This window comes from Drosophila melanogaster, chromosome 3L (assembly GCF_000001215.4).
Source record: "Drosophila melanogaster chromosome 3L".
In the NCBI taxonomy this organism is placed as follows: Eukaryota; Metazoa; Arthropoda; class Insecta; order Diptera; family Drosophilidae; genus Drosophila; species Drosophila melanogaster.
The window spans coordinates 6,290,886-6,306,449 of NT_037436.4; the positions used below are offsets into that span (position 1 = coordinate 6,290,886).

The 15,564-nt window shown below is 44.2% G+C and overlaps 3 long non-coding RNA genes across 3 annotated transcripts; 1 reads left to right on the forward strand and 2 right to left on the reverse strand.

Annotated features, from left to right (window-relative positions):
* Positions 1-11,861: 11,861 nt before the first annotated feature.
* Positions 11,862-12,476, reverse strand: lncRNA:CR45420 (long non-coding RNA:CR45420). Its single transcript, NR_124811.1, has one exon. It is a non-coding gene; the product is annotated as a long non-coding RNA:CR45420 (long non-coding RNA).
* Positions 12,477-13,874: 1,398 nt separating this feature from the next.
* lncRNA:CR45114 (long non-coding RNA:CR45114) lies at positions 13,875-14,618 on the reverse strand. The gene is made up of 2 exons (NR_124812.1): positions 14,583-14,618; positions 13,875-14,515 (listed from the first exon to the last, which is right to left on the reverse strand). It is a non-coding gene; the product is annotated as a long non-coding RNA:CR45114 (long non-coding RNA).
* Positions 14,619-14,785: 167 nt separating this feature from the next.
* lncRNA:CR45113 (long non-coding RNA:CR45113) lies at positions 14,786-15,279 on the forward strand. The gene has a single exon (NR_124813.1). It is a non-coding gene; the product is annotated as a long non-coding RNA:CR45113 (long non-coding RNA).
* The last annotated feature ends 285 nt before the right edge of the window (positions 15,280-15,564 follow it).

Genomic DNA, 15,564 nt, shown 5'->3' on the forward strand with positions numbered 1-15,564 from the left:
AAGGAGTCGATGGTCGATGGCAAATGCCACTGACAATGGCACAGTTTTGCATGCAATTGACTTTCACAGCTCGTTGCTTTTTACTGTCTGAATGTGTTGGCCCGAAAGGAGGAGGGCTGTAGCAATGTGGGTGGGACTCGCTTATCGTCATGCCAATGCCATTGGTTTGGTCGGAAGCGAAGGGTGTACGCTTTTTGATTACATTTTCGGGAACTTATCATATTCACTATTTATACCATAGAAGGGAATTGTTTCATCTAAGTTTATACTATTAAACCATTATGGTAAGCCAGAGGAAACGTTTTAGTTGTAGATGTTGTGCTTCGAGACGAAGATTAAAGTACTTTGGGATATATAGTCCTGTAAATATATCTTTATTATCATATTTATATTTAATTTTAAAATTATGCGCCGATTTTAATTTTGTTTTTAATTGAGCACTTGAGACCTTCGTTTTGTGGCGCATTTATTGTTTGCAAAACCACCACACTCCTGATTGGAAAAGTTAAATTACGAACATAGTGGTTAGTGCAAAACAGTTTGCCAAAACGGTGCCCGCAAATTCCACAAGTTTTCCCATTGTTATCCCGACTATCCACCTGTAAGACAACAATTGTCTGTTGTTTTACGCATGAATTATTTCGCAATCCCCTCCCGAAGGTCCACGAACTTTATAAGCCGTCATTGAACCTGAAAATATTGCCAACACAATTCGCCATCATAAATATTTTATGCACTGTGCGCTTTTTCAGGCATTGTTGTTGGCCTGCCTTTGCATACATCGATTGCATGGACCCCAGATCGAGTGCCTATTAGGCTGCATATTAAACAATATATGCAGGCATGAGGCCAAATAAATAACAGACCAAACGTAATATAAAGAAAAGGCCAAGGGCCCATGGACGAATGGTATGTTTTCCACCAACCACCAGACGCAAAACAAACAGATGAACGCTAACCCTTTTTTATGATTATGAATGCACGTCAGCATATTTATGTAAAAATTATGCAATTTGCTGCCGTTCTATGCGAATGCGTGAGGGTGGCACAGGGGCGTAGAGGGGCGGGGCAACTGGAAAAGATGGTCGGAAATCGGCTGAACTTAGCCAGTCAATCAAAAAGCTGACGTGCTCGTCACAGTTGTCGCTGTCGTTTTTCTCCAAAAGGACAACAGCAGCAGGAGAAGCAGCAGCAGCAGCAGCAGTAGAAGAAGGAGCGCGAATTGCGAATTGCATCTTGCGGAGCAATTTGCAAACCAAAATGTGTATTAAAATTTATGACGAGTGCAAGTCGGGCAGTCAGATGAAGAGGGTGGGGCTTGGAGTCCACGAAACGCAACTATGTTATTTATGTGGGCTTGTGGCTGAGAAATGCGCGCCAGTTGAAATGGAGAGACGACTGCAAAAGTTTAGCAAGTCAAAGTAAGGAAGATGTCGGGGAAAAGCTTCAGGAAAACCATCGACGTAATTCTACCTAAAAGCCCTTAAATATTTTAAATCTCTGCCAGTTGCTCTAAAGGATTCCAAAGTGTTCTGTAAAAAGTTTGGCACACAGTTATCAAAAAGAAATGAAATCTATATAAAAGATAAACTGAAATTTAAAAATATTATAAAATAAAGTAAGGAATCTGTATTGAACCCATCATTTATTTAATTGCGTTGTAACCCACTCAATATTCCTACCAAGCATATGCATAACTTTCTTTTTGGCCAAATTAAAGCCCACAATCCGCCTGCATAAGTCTATCAAATCGCCTGATTTACATCTACTTTACATATATTCCATTACCGCAAGAATATCAAATCCGATTGGCAGACAGACAATATTGGGTAAAATGCCGTACTGTGGATCGGGATTGAGATCGACTGCATTATTCTGCGCCTGCCATATAGGGCACTGATCATACCCTTTCGGAGAACGTCAAAAATTAGCATTGGCCGAGTGAAACGAGACTGAGGACAAGCAGCTGCCATAGGACCGGTGTGCACCATCATCATCATCATCATCATGTGAAATTTTTGAATGCCTTCGATCCCAGCGATCATCGACGGATTACAAAACATTCGCGAACACACCGACGAATTTGTATTGAAATTCATGTCTCTGTTAGCGAAAAATGCTGCTGTCGCTGTCGACATTGTTGCGATGATTGGCTTAACTTTCACCGGCAAATGTCGCAGCTTGGCTCAGTTGTCGTGATGACTCGACAGCGATGCCCCCATCGGATTCGCCATCCAAAATCCTGAAATCCCCACTATACGGTCGGTCTCCGATTCCAATGCCATACCCCTTCTTTCCCTGTCATCCGTCAGGGCCAAAAGCAAATTGTTAAGTTATTTGTAAATTTCATTGTTCGCCCCGCTGCCATCGCAGTGTATATTCAGTTGATTTCGGGTAGCAGAAGTCTGCGCATATGTGCGATATCTCCCGATTTTTGCAACCATTTTTTTTTTGTATTTCATATGCGGCAACTGTGGATTTTTGTTTCGTTTGGGGCCAAATCCTTTTGGCAAATTTTATATGCATCATAAAAAACGCCACCGCTACGAATTAAATAAATTTCACATTTCTGAATACCCTGGAGTTGGGTAGATGCAGCTAAGCCGGCAAGCTGGTGTTAATCCTATTTAAACTGCAACTGAACAAATCAGGCAATTTGTACAATTTAGAATTAGTTTTCAGATTGAAAACGCTTTGTCTGCTTTATCACATGTTAGTTTATTTGTGAATACTATTGGGTGCAATATTTCTACAATTTCGTAAACGAAAATATATTTTTCTGGGTATTGTGATTTCAAATTGGCAAATCCAAGTCCTTCTTTTAAGCCTTCTTTTAAGCCTTTTTTAAATACTCGTTAACCCCTGGCACACACTCTCCACTTGTTTATGTTTTCATTTGTGCCAAATAAAAGCCTTTTCATGTGCAGATTTTATGTTTGTGCCGCTTTAGGTTTTTCTTTTATTCCTGTTTTTGTTCTCGTGTCTGGGTTCTTTGCCAGGATTCTTATATGCAAATTTATTGGCATTGTTCAGGGGTGGCTTGTGAAAATGGGTCACATCGCGGGTATTCGCGGGTTTTGGCATTCTGGTGTTCCGCAACTCATTTGTGCACTTCTATTAGCATTGATGGACCTGGGTAGGAATATGAAAGATTGGGTGGGAATTAAAGCGCACTCGAGACCCTTTGAACTCTCGGTAACCACTTAAAGTAACCACTATCGCTGGCCTGCATGTGCCGGAGCACTTAAGGCAATTATCATGGCCATATTTGGCCGTGTGGCTTGGTGCTGTAGCCAAAAATGAACTGAAGCTTAATTTCATTTATCTTATCCCGGACCGCCCTAAGGGTCATGAGCAATATAATGCATATTGTGGCAGCTACGAGCAGCTGCTCCTGATAAAGTTGCCTGCGATGGGTAGGGGTATGGTGCTGGGGATGAGGATGGGAAGCCACCATATGTGAGTGCCTCAATTTGCGTCTGGCGTCTTGAGGACGGTGCTTCTATCTGCTGCATGCAGTCAGCTACCAGAAAATGCTGCTCCGCTTTTCCCCATCTCCACTCGGAGTGGAATGAAATTTGCGTTGTATGTAAAAATGTTATCGCGTTTGCTCCGAAGCTTGTCGGAAAATATTCGACATATCCTACAGGCGGGAATCCAGTAACCCACCGACTACCATATAACCACCATCCACACACACAAAAACACACACATATACGAATACCCCCGCGTAATTGGGCCACCGCTCGAATGGGGCAACTGTAATTGTTTTGCTGTTGAATTTTCGCGCTCCCTGCCGTCCTCGTGGAACAATAATTTTCCACTCTTTTGTTTAACATGGTCGAAAAACATTTGTGCCTCGCATGTTGATTTTCCAGCGCTTTTCCAGCCAAATGGAGACGGGGCTGGCGGTGGAAAATCAACACGCGGTGCCCGTATTTGACCTCCATTTCTCCAAGGCATTTGCACTGATTGCTGTTTGGTCACTGCCCACGGGGGTTCCCCTTTTGTCTCTTTCTCGCTTTTCAAATTGATACATATCTCCACAGATTCCGCATATCGGCGCAGCTCTCTGCACCTGTTTAATAACTCAATTTTATGACTTTGCCTACAGGTTGGTTACCCCCTTTCTGTGTCCTCCTTTGGCTATTTATTTATCTATCTAAACCGTGTCCTTTTATGATTAATGTGAATTTCTATTCTCCAAAGCCGCATTCGGTGCCAAAATATTTCATAATTCATTGCTGTGGCATAAAAATGTCCATAAAAAGTTTTATTGCCATTTCCAAAATCCTGTTGCCGACGCGGAGTACCATTCCCATCCTTATTCTCTGTCTGCCTGATTTGCTTATTAACGTGGCTCGAGTGTGTCATAAATTCTGGAGCTAGATTTATGCAGCGCATCGCCCTCTCTATTTACTTTGTACTTGTCGGCTCGAACATTCAATTTCCTGCCTGCCTTCGACATGTTCACCTTTCCGGCTGGTGGAACAATGTTTCCACGTTGCCTGGCGGAGATTACAAAGTGTGAGAAAGCTAGTGCATCCAGTGCGTATACGCAATTGCATGACCGGGCCAAAGTTGCACCGAAAAAGCAAAACACAATTCCCGGGAGAGCAGTTGGCAAATGCAAAAAGTCATGGCCAATGCAATGGATCGAATGCAAAGACATTGCCATAACTCATTCAAACGACATACGGCACTCAAGCGATCGATGACAACGGCGAACAAACGGCCGCCAGAGGATTCACAAAATACAAGTGCAGAGAGAGAAAATTCGATGTATTTTAACTAAAAATGTGGATAAGTAGAAGATTTATATCATGGAAAATGTATTCCTGCTTTTCTCTCTGTGAACATAAAACTGGCCTGGGGTCACAATCCGCATCGATAGAGCCACGATCGCCGTTGGCAAATGTGCGATTGGGGATCACTCACGGCAGATTTCTGCTGTCCCCAGCTCTCTTTGGTCATAAATTTGTTCTGCATTTGTAATTTCTATTTTACAACCGGCTTGGCTTGGCTTCGCTATTGGCTTCGCTTCGCTGCGATCCGCTTCGTTCCGTTGCACGCGGCGTATGAGTGATATATTCGCGGAGATGGACGAGTTGAGTGAATCGATAATCCGAATGGGGCGGCGATGCAGTCTCTCGTTTTGCTATCCATCAGATTGTGTAACATCCTTGGCCATCAAATACGGTTTGCAACATATTTATGTACAACGCGTCGTATGAGTGATGCCTATTTAATGGCCCATTGCATTTGCATTTGCATCGGGCTCAGTGCATTTGGGGCCGTTAGATTTTTACATTTTTCCCCCATATGTCTGCATATTTAATGCTTTGCAGCCCGCTGCCGCTTTTGACTGATTCGCAGTGGGCGTGGCCGGCCGGGGCAGTTCGAAATTTATGCATTTTTCAATGCCATTACTCAGCTGCGGATCCCGCGGCGTTTCGATTTTTAGGACCCACCAACGACCCACCGACCAGCGATAATTCTCTGGCTAAATGCTACCAAATTAGTTTGGAATTATCTCGCGAAACAAATCGCTAGCTGCTGCCGCTGATCTTTGCATTGAACTGCAGCTTTGACCGCCTTTTTATTGCCATTTATGATCACAAATTATTTATTATTTGCAGCTTAATTTGCTTCCGAGCTACGAGTGTTTTTCTATGACTTTGCCCCCGGCAATTTTTCCCAGCACGACCCAGAATTCGTTTGCATGCCATACTTTGGAGTACCAGGTGGTAATTGCCACCAAATCGTGTCTAATTACAGTCTGAGATTTTTTCACGCAAACAGTGCGGCCGAAGTAATATTGTGTTTTTTTAAGCCAAATTAAAACTTTTCTTATATTTCGTACTTTACCAAGCCCTGCCAAATTCTCCATCAAAATACACTTGAACGACGTCAGCCGCTGGGCATTCAAATAAATATTCAGTGGTGTAGACTTTTGGCAGAGAGTGTGCTGGAAAATAGGATTTATTTACGAGCAAAGCCAGGTCTAGAGATGTAGTTCCGTTTTGCAGATCGAAGGCAAGAATTCAATAAACTGAAACTTTTTGACTTGCTTCCGGGCTTTTTTGTTTTTTTCCAACCGTCGATTTCGATTCTCCTCTGTTGGCCAGCTTGTTGTGTGCTTTTTGCCACCAACTGTGGTTGGCATTTTTATTGTTGCTGCTGCTGCTGCTGCCGACGCAGTTGCTGCATGGCTCTTGATAGCCTTGTGATTTCAGTTTTTTTGAGAGATTTGCGCCGCTTTGTCGGCCATGATAAATACACAAACAATTTTCAGGTTTCTCGACCGGTGGCCGCAGGACAAAAATGCCACAAACAGAATGAACGAAAGAGCCTTGGCCACATTGAGTCAACAATTTCAGTTGCGAACTGCTGCTGCCTGCGATTCGGTACGCTGCAATGGACCACGTTCATTGGCACTCAGTCAAAAGTCGCTTCCCTGGCAAATATTTTATGTTAGAGCCAAATGACTGTGACAGTAAACAGGCGAAAAGGGCTCGGTGAAGTGGCCAGGTTAAGACCACACCTCGGCATCTCGCTCCGGCGACAATTCATCAAGCAGCAAGACAGCAAATGAGCAGCGGGGGTCGTCCGTCGTTGACACTGACATACAGGTTGCCGCGTCGTCATGGTCTTCCCATCGCCAGCTCACCAGCTCACCAGCTCCAATCTTCATCTTCATCCTCTCGACCAACTCCAGCTCAAAACTCCAACTGAGTGATGACCGCGACAATGGCGAAAAACGAAAGCCCAGACGGTGCGATCAAAACTTCCTGGAAATTAATTAAATATCTAACTGCTGGCTCACACTCGCAGAAATATTAGTTTGCTCTGAAATCCACTGCGAAAAATTTGTATTTGATTAAGCAAATGCCTATACCTGAAGCGTATTAAGTTAGCTCATAGTTAAAGGCTTAGCTTAAGCCAAATCTGGTCTGAGTAGTTTTTTCCCAATTTTTTGTCGGAATATGTTTCCAACAGCTCAACACTTAAGAAATGTCTGACATTGATAGATGACCACTACTATTATTATTAATATTTACATTTTTGAATACTGAATAATTTATTAATGTTGATCCAATAAATCAGTCCAGACGGCTGTCAGTGCCTTCTAAATTACTAAAGAATAAAAATCTTCCACTATGTTTTGATTAAACAATTGAATAACTTAAGAACTTCAAGTTACGTTATCATTCGTCTAAGCTAACTCAGTTAATTTTCTCTGAGTGCATGAGTGCTGACCATTGTCCAGGGGCTCTAACGAAGCTCCAAGTGGCCCCCGTGTGGCAGGCCTGGTCAATAATTATCGACGCTTATCAAAGACACCGTTACAGATGCTCGCACATGGACAGTGGCAATGGCCACAGCGGCAGAGCCAAGTCAACAGCCCACCAAGTATGGTCAGTGGATATGTGCCTAGACTGGAATGCCGCTCTGCTCCTGGAGAGGCTGCCTAGATCCCCGTCTATGTGGATGTCCACATCCACGTCCACTTCCACGTCCAGGTCCCGTCGGCTGATGCTCCCTAGCCTTTGTTCATTTCGGTGCGGTGCAATTAATATTCAACGCCGTTGGCTGATCATAATTTACGTGCTGAGTTTACGATGCGACTCCCCATTCTCCATTCCCCACTATCCACTATCCACCACCTATCCCCCATCCACTGTTAACTGAACTTAGCCCCCCCCCCACCCCGCACCTTTTTGCTCAACTGCACTGCAGTGTGTCTTTTTGGCTGGGGGGCGTTACCACCGCCTGCAAAAGGGGGCGTTCATACATGGACCCGGTGGAGAACTAGCTCGGAACGACAAAAGGGCATTCTATTTACATTGCTCCATCTGCACGTGTTCGTCGTCCATGGTGAGTCCATTGCTGGGGGGCCAAGATCTTGGCTGCGGAATTAATTCCCCGACCTCCTGACCATATATCAAGCGAGCCTTGGGGGTCATTCGAGTCAATAAAACGTCAGTGGCCAAGTTTGGTCATTCCATGAATTGAATTTCGATAATTGACAAACATTCCGGCTGACAATTCCATTCGATCGCTGCTAATTGAGAGAGAAAGCCAAATGTCTAACAATCGGCGAAGGCCACCCATGTGAAAAAAAAAACATATCCATTCCATCCGTCAGTTGTTGGCCCATTTATGAGGCGGCGAAATAAGGTTAAGAGTGACACCCTGGAGACCTACATATGCGGCTGGCGAATCTGAATCTGAATTCGATTCCGAAACCGAATCCAAATCCGCAACTGATTTGCATTTCAGCCTAACGACTCGGATGCAGGGCGAATTCAGGACAGTCGCCGACTTGCCAGTTGCATTTCACATGGATTTATGCAAGCCATTCGCACCGCCTTGCCATTTCATTTTGGTCTCGACGGCCGCGGTTATCACTCTGATCGCTTGGCTTTTTCGTTTTAGCCAGTTCTAGTGGTGCCAAAACGTATTTTTTATAGCCCAGGCCCTTAAGGAATTTTGGCCTTCTTTTGCACTCCTTTTATATTTAAAAAATATTTTAAAAAACGATTAAGATAAATATTCTATAATATTTTATAAAAAAAATAAATAAGGAATATACTTATTGTTATTAAACAAGTCCGCTTTTTCATTTATTTTCATAACTCTGAACTGAAGCCAGAATATTTAGCATAATAAAAGTGGCCAGCTCTGGTGGTGCCTGTCATTCGGATCTGGGTCTTTGGGGAGCCTAGAGTCATTAAAATATATGACACCCACAGATCCGCGATGCATCTGCGTCTTTATTGCGCTCTCTTTCGCTCACCTGTCCGCTTGCCTAATTAGACAGCGTGGTGCCATCTCTTTCTGGCCTTTTATTATGGGGACCCAGCCCGCTTGGTTTTGCTTTCTTCGTGTGTGGTCCAATTAATTTTTCGGATAGAGCAATCAACAAGTTTCTTTTTGGGCTCTTGCGACCGCCGCTGCCTTTATGGCTGTTGTTCAACATGTTGCAGGTCAATTTGTTGGCCGCTTGTCGTCTGGTCCTCCAGAGAAGAAGATACCCAGAAGACACTCGAATGCTCAGATACTCAGATACTTTTCTGGATCCCAAAACGCTGTGTGTGGTCCGCTTAGAAGCCGGGATGAAGGTTTTCAGCTCGCTGCTTTTCGCCTCGCTATTCAATTAGAAGTTCGCCTTGTCTGCGTCATAATCATTAATTAGCCAGTGTTTTTGGCTTTGCTTTGACACTTCACCCCCCAGATTTGCCTTTTTCGGCTCTCGTCAGCTTTCCTTATTTGCAGCCTGGCAATTGCATAGAAATACGCTGCGGTTTGGCTCCTTGGCACGTTCGAGTCTTAATTAATTTGATGCCACATACGAGTGCATAAGTCTGGCCTCCTGCCACGTTCCTTGGCCCAAATTTGACGCTCGCGGCCTGGCTAATTAGCAAAGTGTGCCTATGGTTTTGGGCCAGACTTTTCGTCTTACTTTTAGTTCGGGGTCGCGACACAGAGCCGCTCAAATTCAGTGCTGTGTTCCAGCCCCAGCTGCAAATGCAAATTGGCTAAGACAACTCAGAGGCAGCAGCCTGATGATGACGTTAGCGTGGTGTAGGGGATTTTACTGCAATTAGCCCAAATAGTTGCACTCTGTGGAAATGAAATATAATAAAACATTTTCAGATGTATTTTATACATACTTGTAAGTACGCACTCCATATCATGAGAGATTATTATTATTATTGTAGATACAATATTATGTATTCTCTGCATTAAATAAACAATTTTCTAAGTGCACAAGCTAAACTCGTTGCGTCTAATAAAGTCTTTAGACACCGATCCCCAGTGCCATCCGACTGTCAACTCTTGTCTATCTCAAAATGGCAATGGCGCGCCGGAAGTGAATGTATGTTAGATTTTTCGATGCAAGTGCAATGCTGCACTCTCACTCCCCGTAGTCACCTATGTATATGGTATGGTATGGTATCGAGTATGCAGTATAGAAAAGAGTTAGCCCCGAAGTAAAACCCCTCGAACAGGAAGAATGGCCAGACATGACACACTCGTATATCTATGTAAATGCCGGCGAGGTGTGCGAAATGTATTTCAGGCCAGAGAACAGCACTGAACAGCCAGCCAGCGAAATAGTTTTGCAAATTTTATGCAGCGACAGCAGCAGGAGCTCTTCGGGGACCTTGCAACTCCCGCCCTGGGATCTGCAGCCAAAAAGAATAGAATAAAACACTTTTACTCCCGCAACCAGGCGACTGCAACTGAGACTGCGAAAAAAAAAAAAAATTCGAGAAATAATCGAGGCTTGCAGCAGTTGCTGCTCGGAATAAATTGCCATGTTGTTACAATTTCTTCGTGTTGCCGGCATAAATTTAGGAGCCAAACGAAACGGATGCAGGTACTCCTGGTCCTTCTGGTTCTCCTGGTTCTCCTCGATCCCCATACGCAGCTCCGCTCTCCTCGAGGTGCTGAACATGCAAATAATTAATAGCATTATAAGATGCACTCACGAAATCGCGCACAACATCGTCGGGCGGTGTAATAACTCAGCAGGCATGCCTGGGATCCAAATCCGAACCCAAATCGGTGAAGCAGAGTTCCAGATTGTGTCGCTCTAAGGACAAGGACAATAAGTGTTTGCGAGGGACCAAAGAGTCACGCTCCTTTGGACCTGGCCTAGGAAATTACCTAATCCGGTAAAGGTGTTAATGCAAATCCCCCAATATGCTAATGACTCGATGACACAAAGGATTTTCGGGTTTCGGTTTTGGCCTAAGGCGTACATCGTTGCCATGGCATTTTATATTGCCTTGTACGATTATATTGCATTATATTATGTGGCTGGGGCACATGAAGTGAACCGGTGGCAAACATAATTGCCACAGCACGTAGCCGGCAGCTTTGAGGTCAGCAACCTGGTTGGCTACAAATTGAAGACAATCAATGCAGCGGCTCTGACATTGATTTATGAACTCATGGAAAATTAGGTAAGACCATTTTTGGTCAATGTCTTGCACTGCATTTTCAAAAGGCCAAAAAAAATAACGCAGAAGCTACAAGAAATTCATCTCGAAAATGCGACAAAGGTGATTGGTTTGAAGGGCTTAGTGAGAGATGTTGCTTTCTAAAAGTCGAAATGACTTAAATTAACCAGAAAAACAACGTTTCCTAAAACAAATCTTCCTAATTCATATCGAAAGCCCTCAAATATTAACCCTTTCAAAGTTCAATAACCGCATTTGCCATATATAGCGATGCTGTGCCGAATGTGGAAAAAATATATATGTATGTATATGTATGGCATAAAATATATAAAAGAGGCAAAGGCGATTCATTACCATCATTACCAAAAACGAGTTAAAATTGTGGCGAAAAAATTGCATAATTTGTGTGACATTGACTGCGGCGACTGGCCGCCAATAAAATGTCATTTACCACCGAATAAATGCCGGAATGCATCCGCTGCGCAGCGCCGAGCTGACATCAATAAATATATATTCATTTTTATAAAAATGCACGAATTTTAATTAATTGATAAATTCGGTAAAGAGACCAAAATGTACACACTAAAAGCTCCCGCCAGAAATGTGGACGAGGGGCCCGAAGTGCGGCTGTCAATTACGAGGATGTCGACGGCTCCTTGGACTCGGCACGTCGTATTCCCAAGCCGATATAAACTGCCCTCCTTTTCCAATACCCTTAAAAATAGTATTTCCAATTTTAAAAAGAATTTTGAACCTACAAATTAATATAGGAACTTTCTCTTGTTTTAAAAATTATTGCTATGAGAAATTTGTAAATTTCCTTTCGTAATTTGCTTATACCAGAAGAAATTTAAAAAAAATTCCATACTTTGGGGTAGATAACACTTTGTTAACATGAAATACAACTTATTGCAGGTGATTTTTTGAAAGAGTATTATCATGCCAGGCTGCCAGATTCATTCTCGATATCTGTTGTGTTTTTGCCCATCTTGTTTGCGGCTTCTGACGTTGTTGGGGCGTTAATATTCATGAATCGAAATAATTTGACAGTTCGGGGCAACATGCGAGTATGCAGTTGCAAGTATGGATTGGGTCCGCCGATATTTATGCCCCGGCAGGAGCTGCCCTGCATTGCCAGGCATTCGACCGGTGGTTTTTGCCCAGCTTTTGGACTTGGTTTCAGCTTCAGATACAGCTTCTGATTCGGAGTCGGCAGCGGCTGTCAGTGGCCCTGCGTGAGGCGTTGGTGAAAAGTACTCGAAATAATTGACAGCTGTGGCTGCCTTTTTTGTTACCGTGCCTGCTCGTCTTTCGCTTTTAATTGTAGAATTTTTATAACTCCCGTGGCTCATCAGTCAGCCAGTCAGTCAGTCGATGTGTCAGAGCGCCAACTTTGTTGATGACTGCGAGGCACGATTACTTGGCCTGGTCAGCCATTAAGTCATCGGCCTGATCACTTGATCGAATCAAACAACCGAATGCCTGTGACTGACTGGGATAATCCCGTCGCGAATCTTTTATGGACGCATAAACTAGCGGAGCTAACATTTATTGGCCCACCACTCGATGCGGATTTCGATTTGCGGTCTAATCAAACAATAAAAGTCTCGCTTATCTACGGTTCGACTCGGCTGATGCGCAATCATTAAAGCCTCTGGAATGCAATTGCATCTTTGGATTGCGAATGTCGAGCGTTATTTTTACGATAATGGTAGAGATCCACAAAGGCACTTAGATGGGGACACGATCAAGGAAGAGATTTTCGTAGAGATAAGCCTTAAATCGGCGGACATTGCACTAAAATAATATTTATGGGTGGTGGGGGTGTGTCTGCTTTTAATTTGTATAATTAAGTTGAAACACTATGGCTTGAAAGTAAAAACGTGTTTGCTAGCAAACCTTAGCCATAAAGTATTTCAATTTAACCGCCAATAATTAGGCATTATTTTGATGCAATTATTTTAGTGAACCCATGCCATGTGAGTAGATATGGCGGGGGCCCATACCACATTATGCTCGAACTAATTCCATTTTCGTGACAAACTTCCGCCCGAAATGAGTTTAGTTAAACACATAATTGAACGCAATTGGCGACTCCCCTTTCGGCTTCCCAACCAATCATATTTGCACTACATGGTTACCCCAGCTTAACCAAAACCAAACCCATACGCAAACCCAACCCTTTTTCTTTCTCAGGAGACAGTGCTCCGTGTGCCCTGTGGAAGCAAATTAATTGAAGTTTAGTCGAAATGTTGACTGGCAGTTCGGAAACTTCATCATTGGCCAGCTGTTGCTCCTTCTGCCGCTCGGCTAATTGTTTTAATGAATTCGTTGCGGTTTTGAGCAATTTGCATGCAACTTTTCCATTACATCGAAGGGGCAGCAGCAGCAGCAACAGCAGCAACAGAATGCACCACGTGTGTTTGTCATTGGCGGAGAAAGGAGATGGTTTTACCTGTCATGTTGACGGTTCTGCGACATGACCGAGCTGCCAAAACGAGCTGCACACGCAAATTGCTAATTGAATTTAAATTGCACTTTAATTTGATGAGCGGCCCGAGATGATAAATTGTGCAAACGCCCTGCCGAATCGCTGACCGCAACAATTGAGAGCGAATTAAGGATTCGACATGCCACTTTCACTCTGCCATGACGAGTTGCACCACCCTCCCAATCTCATTGCATCATTGCTCCACTGCACCACCCAGCCAATCCACCCATATGCATGGGTCTGTCTCGCCCACGATTGTGTACCGCTCTCATAAATTGCAACCTATTTAAAGTGGGCAACCGGTCGAGTGCCATAATTTTTAGCTCTAATTGCGCCACTGGAAAAAGGGGATTTTGCGTCTGCAAGCGAGACTGGTCGCAGTCAATTTAGCTATTTTTGCGTTTATTTTTCGTTTAATGAAATTACAATAAACGCCCGTCGCATGCAAAGGAGCCCAGCCAGCCAGCCAGCCAGGCAGCCAGCGCATTCCCATGCAGTTGGAGCTGCTGGTGGCGGAGAAGGCGGCGTGAAGTGGGTGCACTGCATCTGCACGGGTGAAATCCCCCTACATGAGCACATGAGCAGTTGGCACCACAAAGCGCCCATTAGTGCGTTGGCGTCGTCGACTAGACTCGATTTTATTTAGCTTTGACTTGCTTTTCTTTGCTTTACTTAGCTGCACTGGGAGAAAATCAATAGCTTGAAATTTGGCAGCACAAATGCATATGATGCAGTTCAATGCTCTGTGAATTTGCGGTAAAACCAATTTCTGCGAGTGTATCTCTTACCTAGGTTTGGAAATCTTTAGCGCGGTGTTAGTTACCTTTCGCTGGGTTTTCGAGCCGACTCAGATTGCGCTCTGAGGTAATCCCCATTATTAGCGCAATTAGTGCAACCGCCTTGGCAGTTGGATGGGCCTAAAAAGCGGCATTGTTGGGTCCTGAGTTATGTACCCACACTCATTTAGCGAAATGCCAATGTGTTTAGCACTGATTGGGTGCCTCTGCCTCGGCGGCCGGAGTCAATTGAATATGCGCTAGATGTCGAGATGCTAAAAGGAGGCAAACAAACAGGCGATTGGGCTTTGATTGAATACCTTGCGTGGGCTTTTTAGTTACCTCGACTCGGCGAGATGCATTCAAGCGACTTTTCCTGATTAATTGCGGCTTTTTTTCCACGCTGTTTATGGCAAATTAGAGTAAATGTTGATGCACCGTTAATTATCAATATTATTATCATTAGCCTAATCGCCTTTCATACGGAACTAACGAGCCTTAATAGTTCATAATTCGCTCCGATGAGTCTGCTGCGATGTGGTAAACAAACACCTGCTGCTCGATTCTGGCAGCGGGATTTTTGCATTAACATTCCGATGGCTCACATGGCTGGAGCGTTTGGCCTGAGGGACGATTCGCTATAATCGCTATGTGCTGCACTGGAATACCAAAAGGATGCAGCACCACCCACCCGCTAACCTGAACCACTACGCCGTTGCCACTGCCTCAATTACAAGCTGCTCCTGACAGCCAGCGCTACGTGACACAACCCACAAGGAGACGAAACACCTGTTGCATTGGCTACTGGTAGGAGCACCACCTAGCCACCACCGACCCATGCTGATGTCCGTTAATCGAACACCGCACCGCATAACTTGTTGGCGCTGACAACGAAAACGGGATTTTGAACACTGATAAAAGGCGACGGCTGGGTGGGTTGTGGGTGATGGTTTGGGTGGTGGTGTGGTGCGGTGGAGCTGGGAAATCAAGAAAAACCATATTTAATAAAATGACAGGGGCTGTCAGACGCCGTCAAAAGAAATACATTTTGCTGCCTGGCTGGCTGACTTGGCCTGGCTGTTTGGCTGGCGGGTTAACTTGGCTTGCGAGGCACGAGCTTTTGGCCAGCAGCAGCGGCTGAAACCGCAGACAGTTACAAAGCCACCCGCCACCAGCAGCAGTCATAAAGCAAAACAAGACGGCCAAAACAATGCCAATGACAATCGACGATTATTGAACATTGTGTATTATTTGTTGTTGCATTTTGTCATTCTGTCTTGTCGCCTGTCCCTCCCATTGCAAGACCCCCGTTTCAGGCCACTTT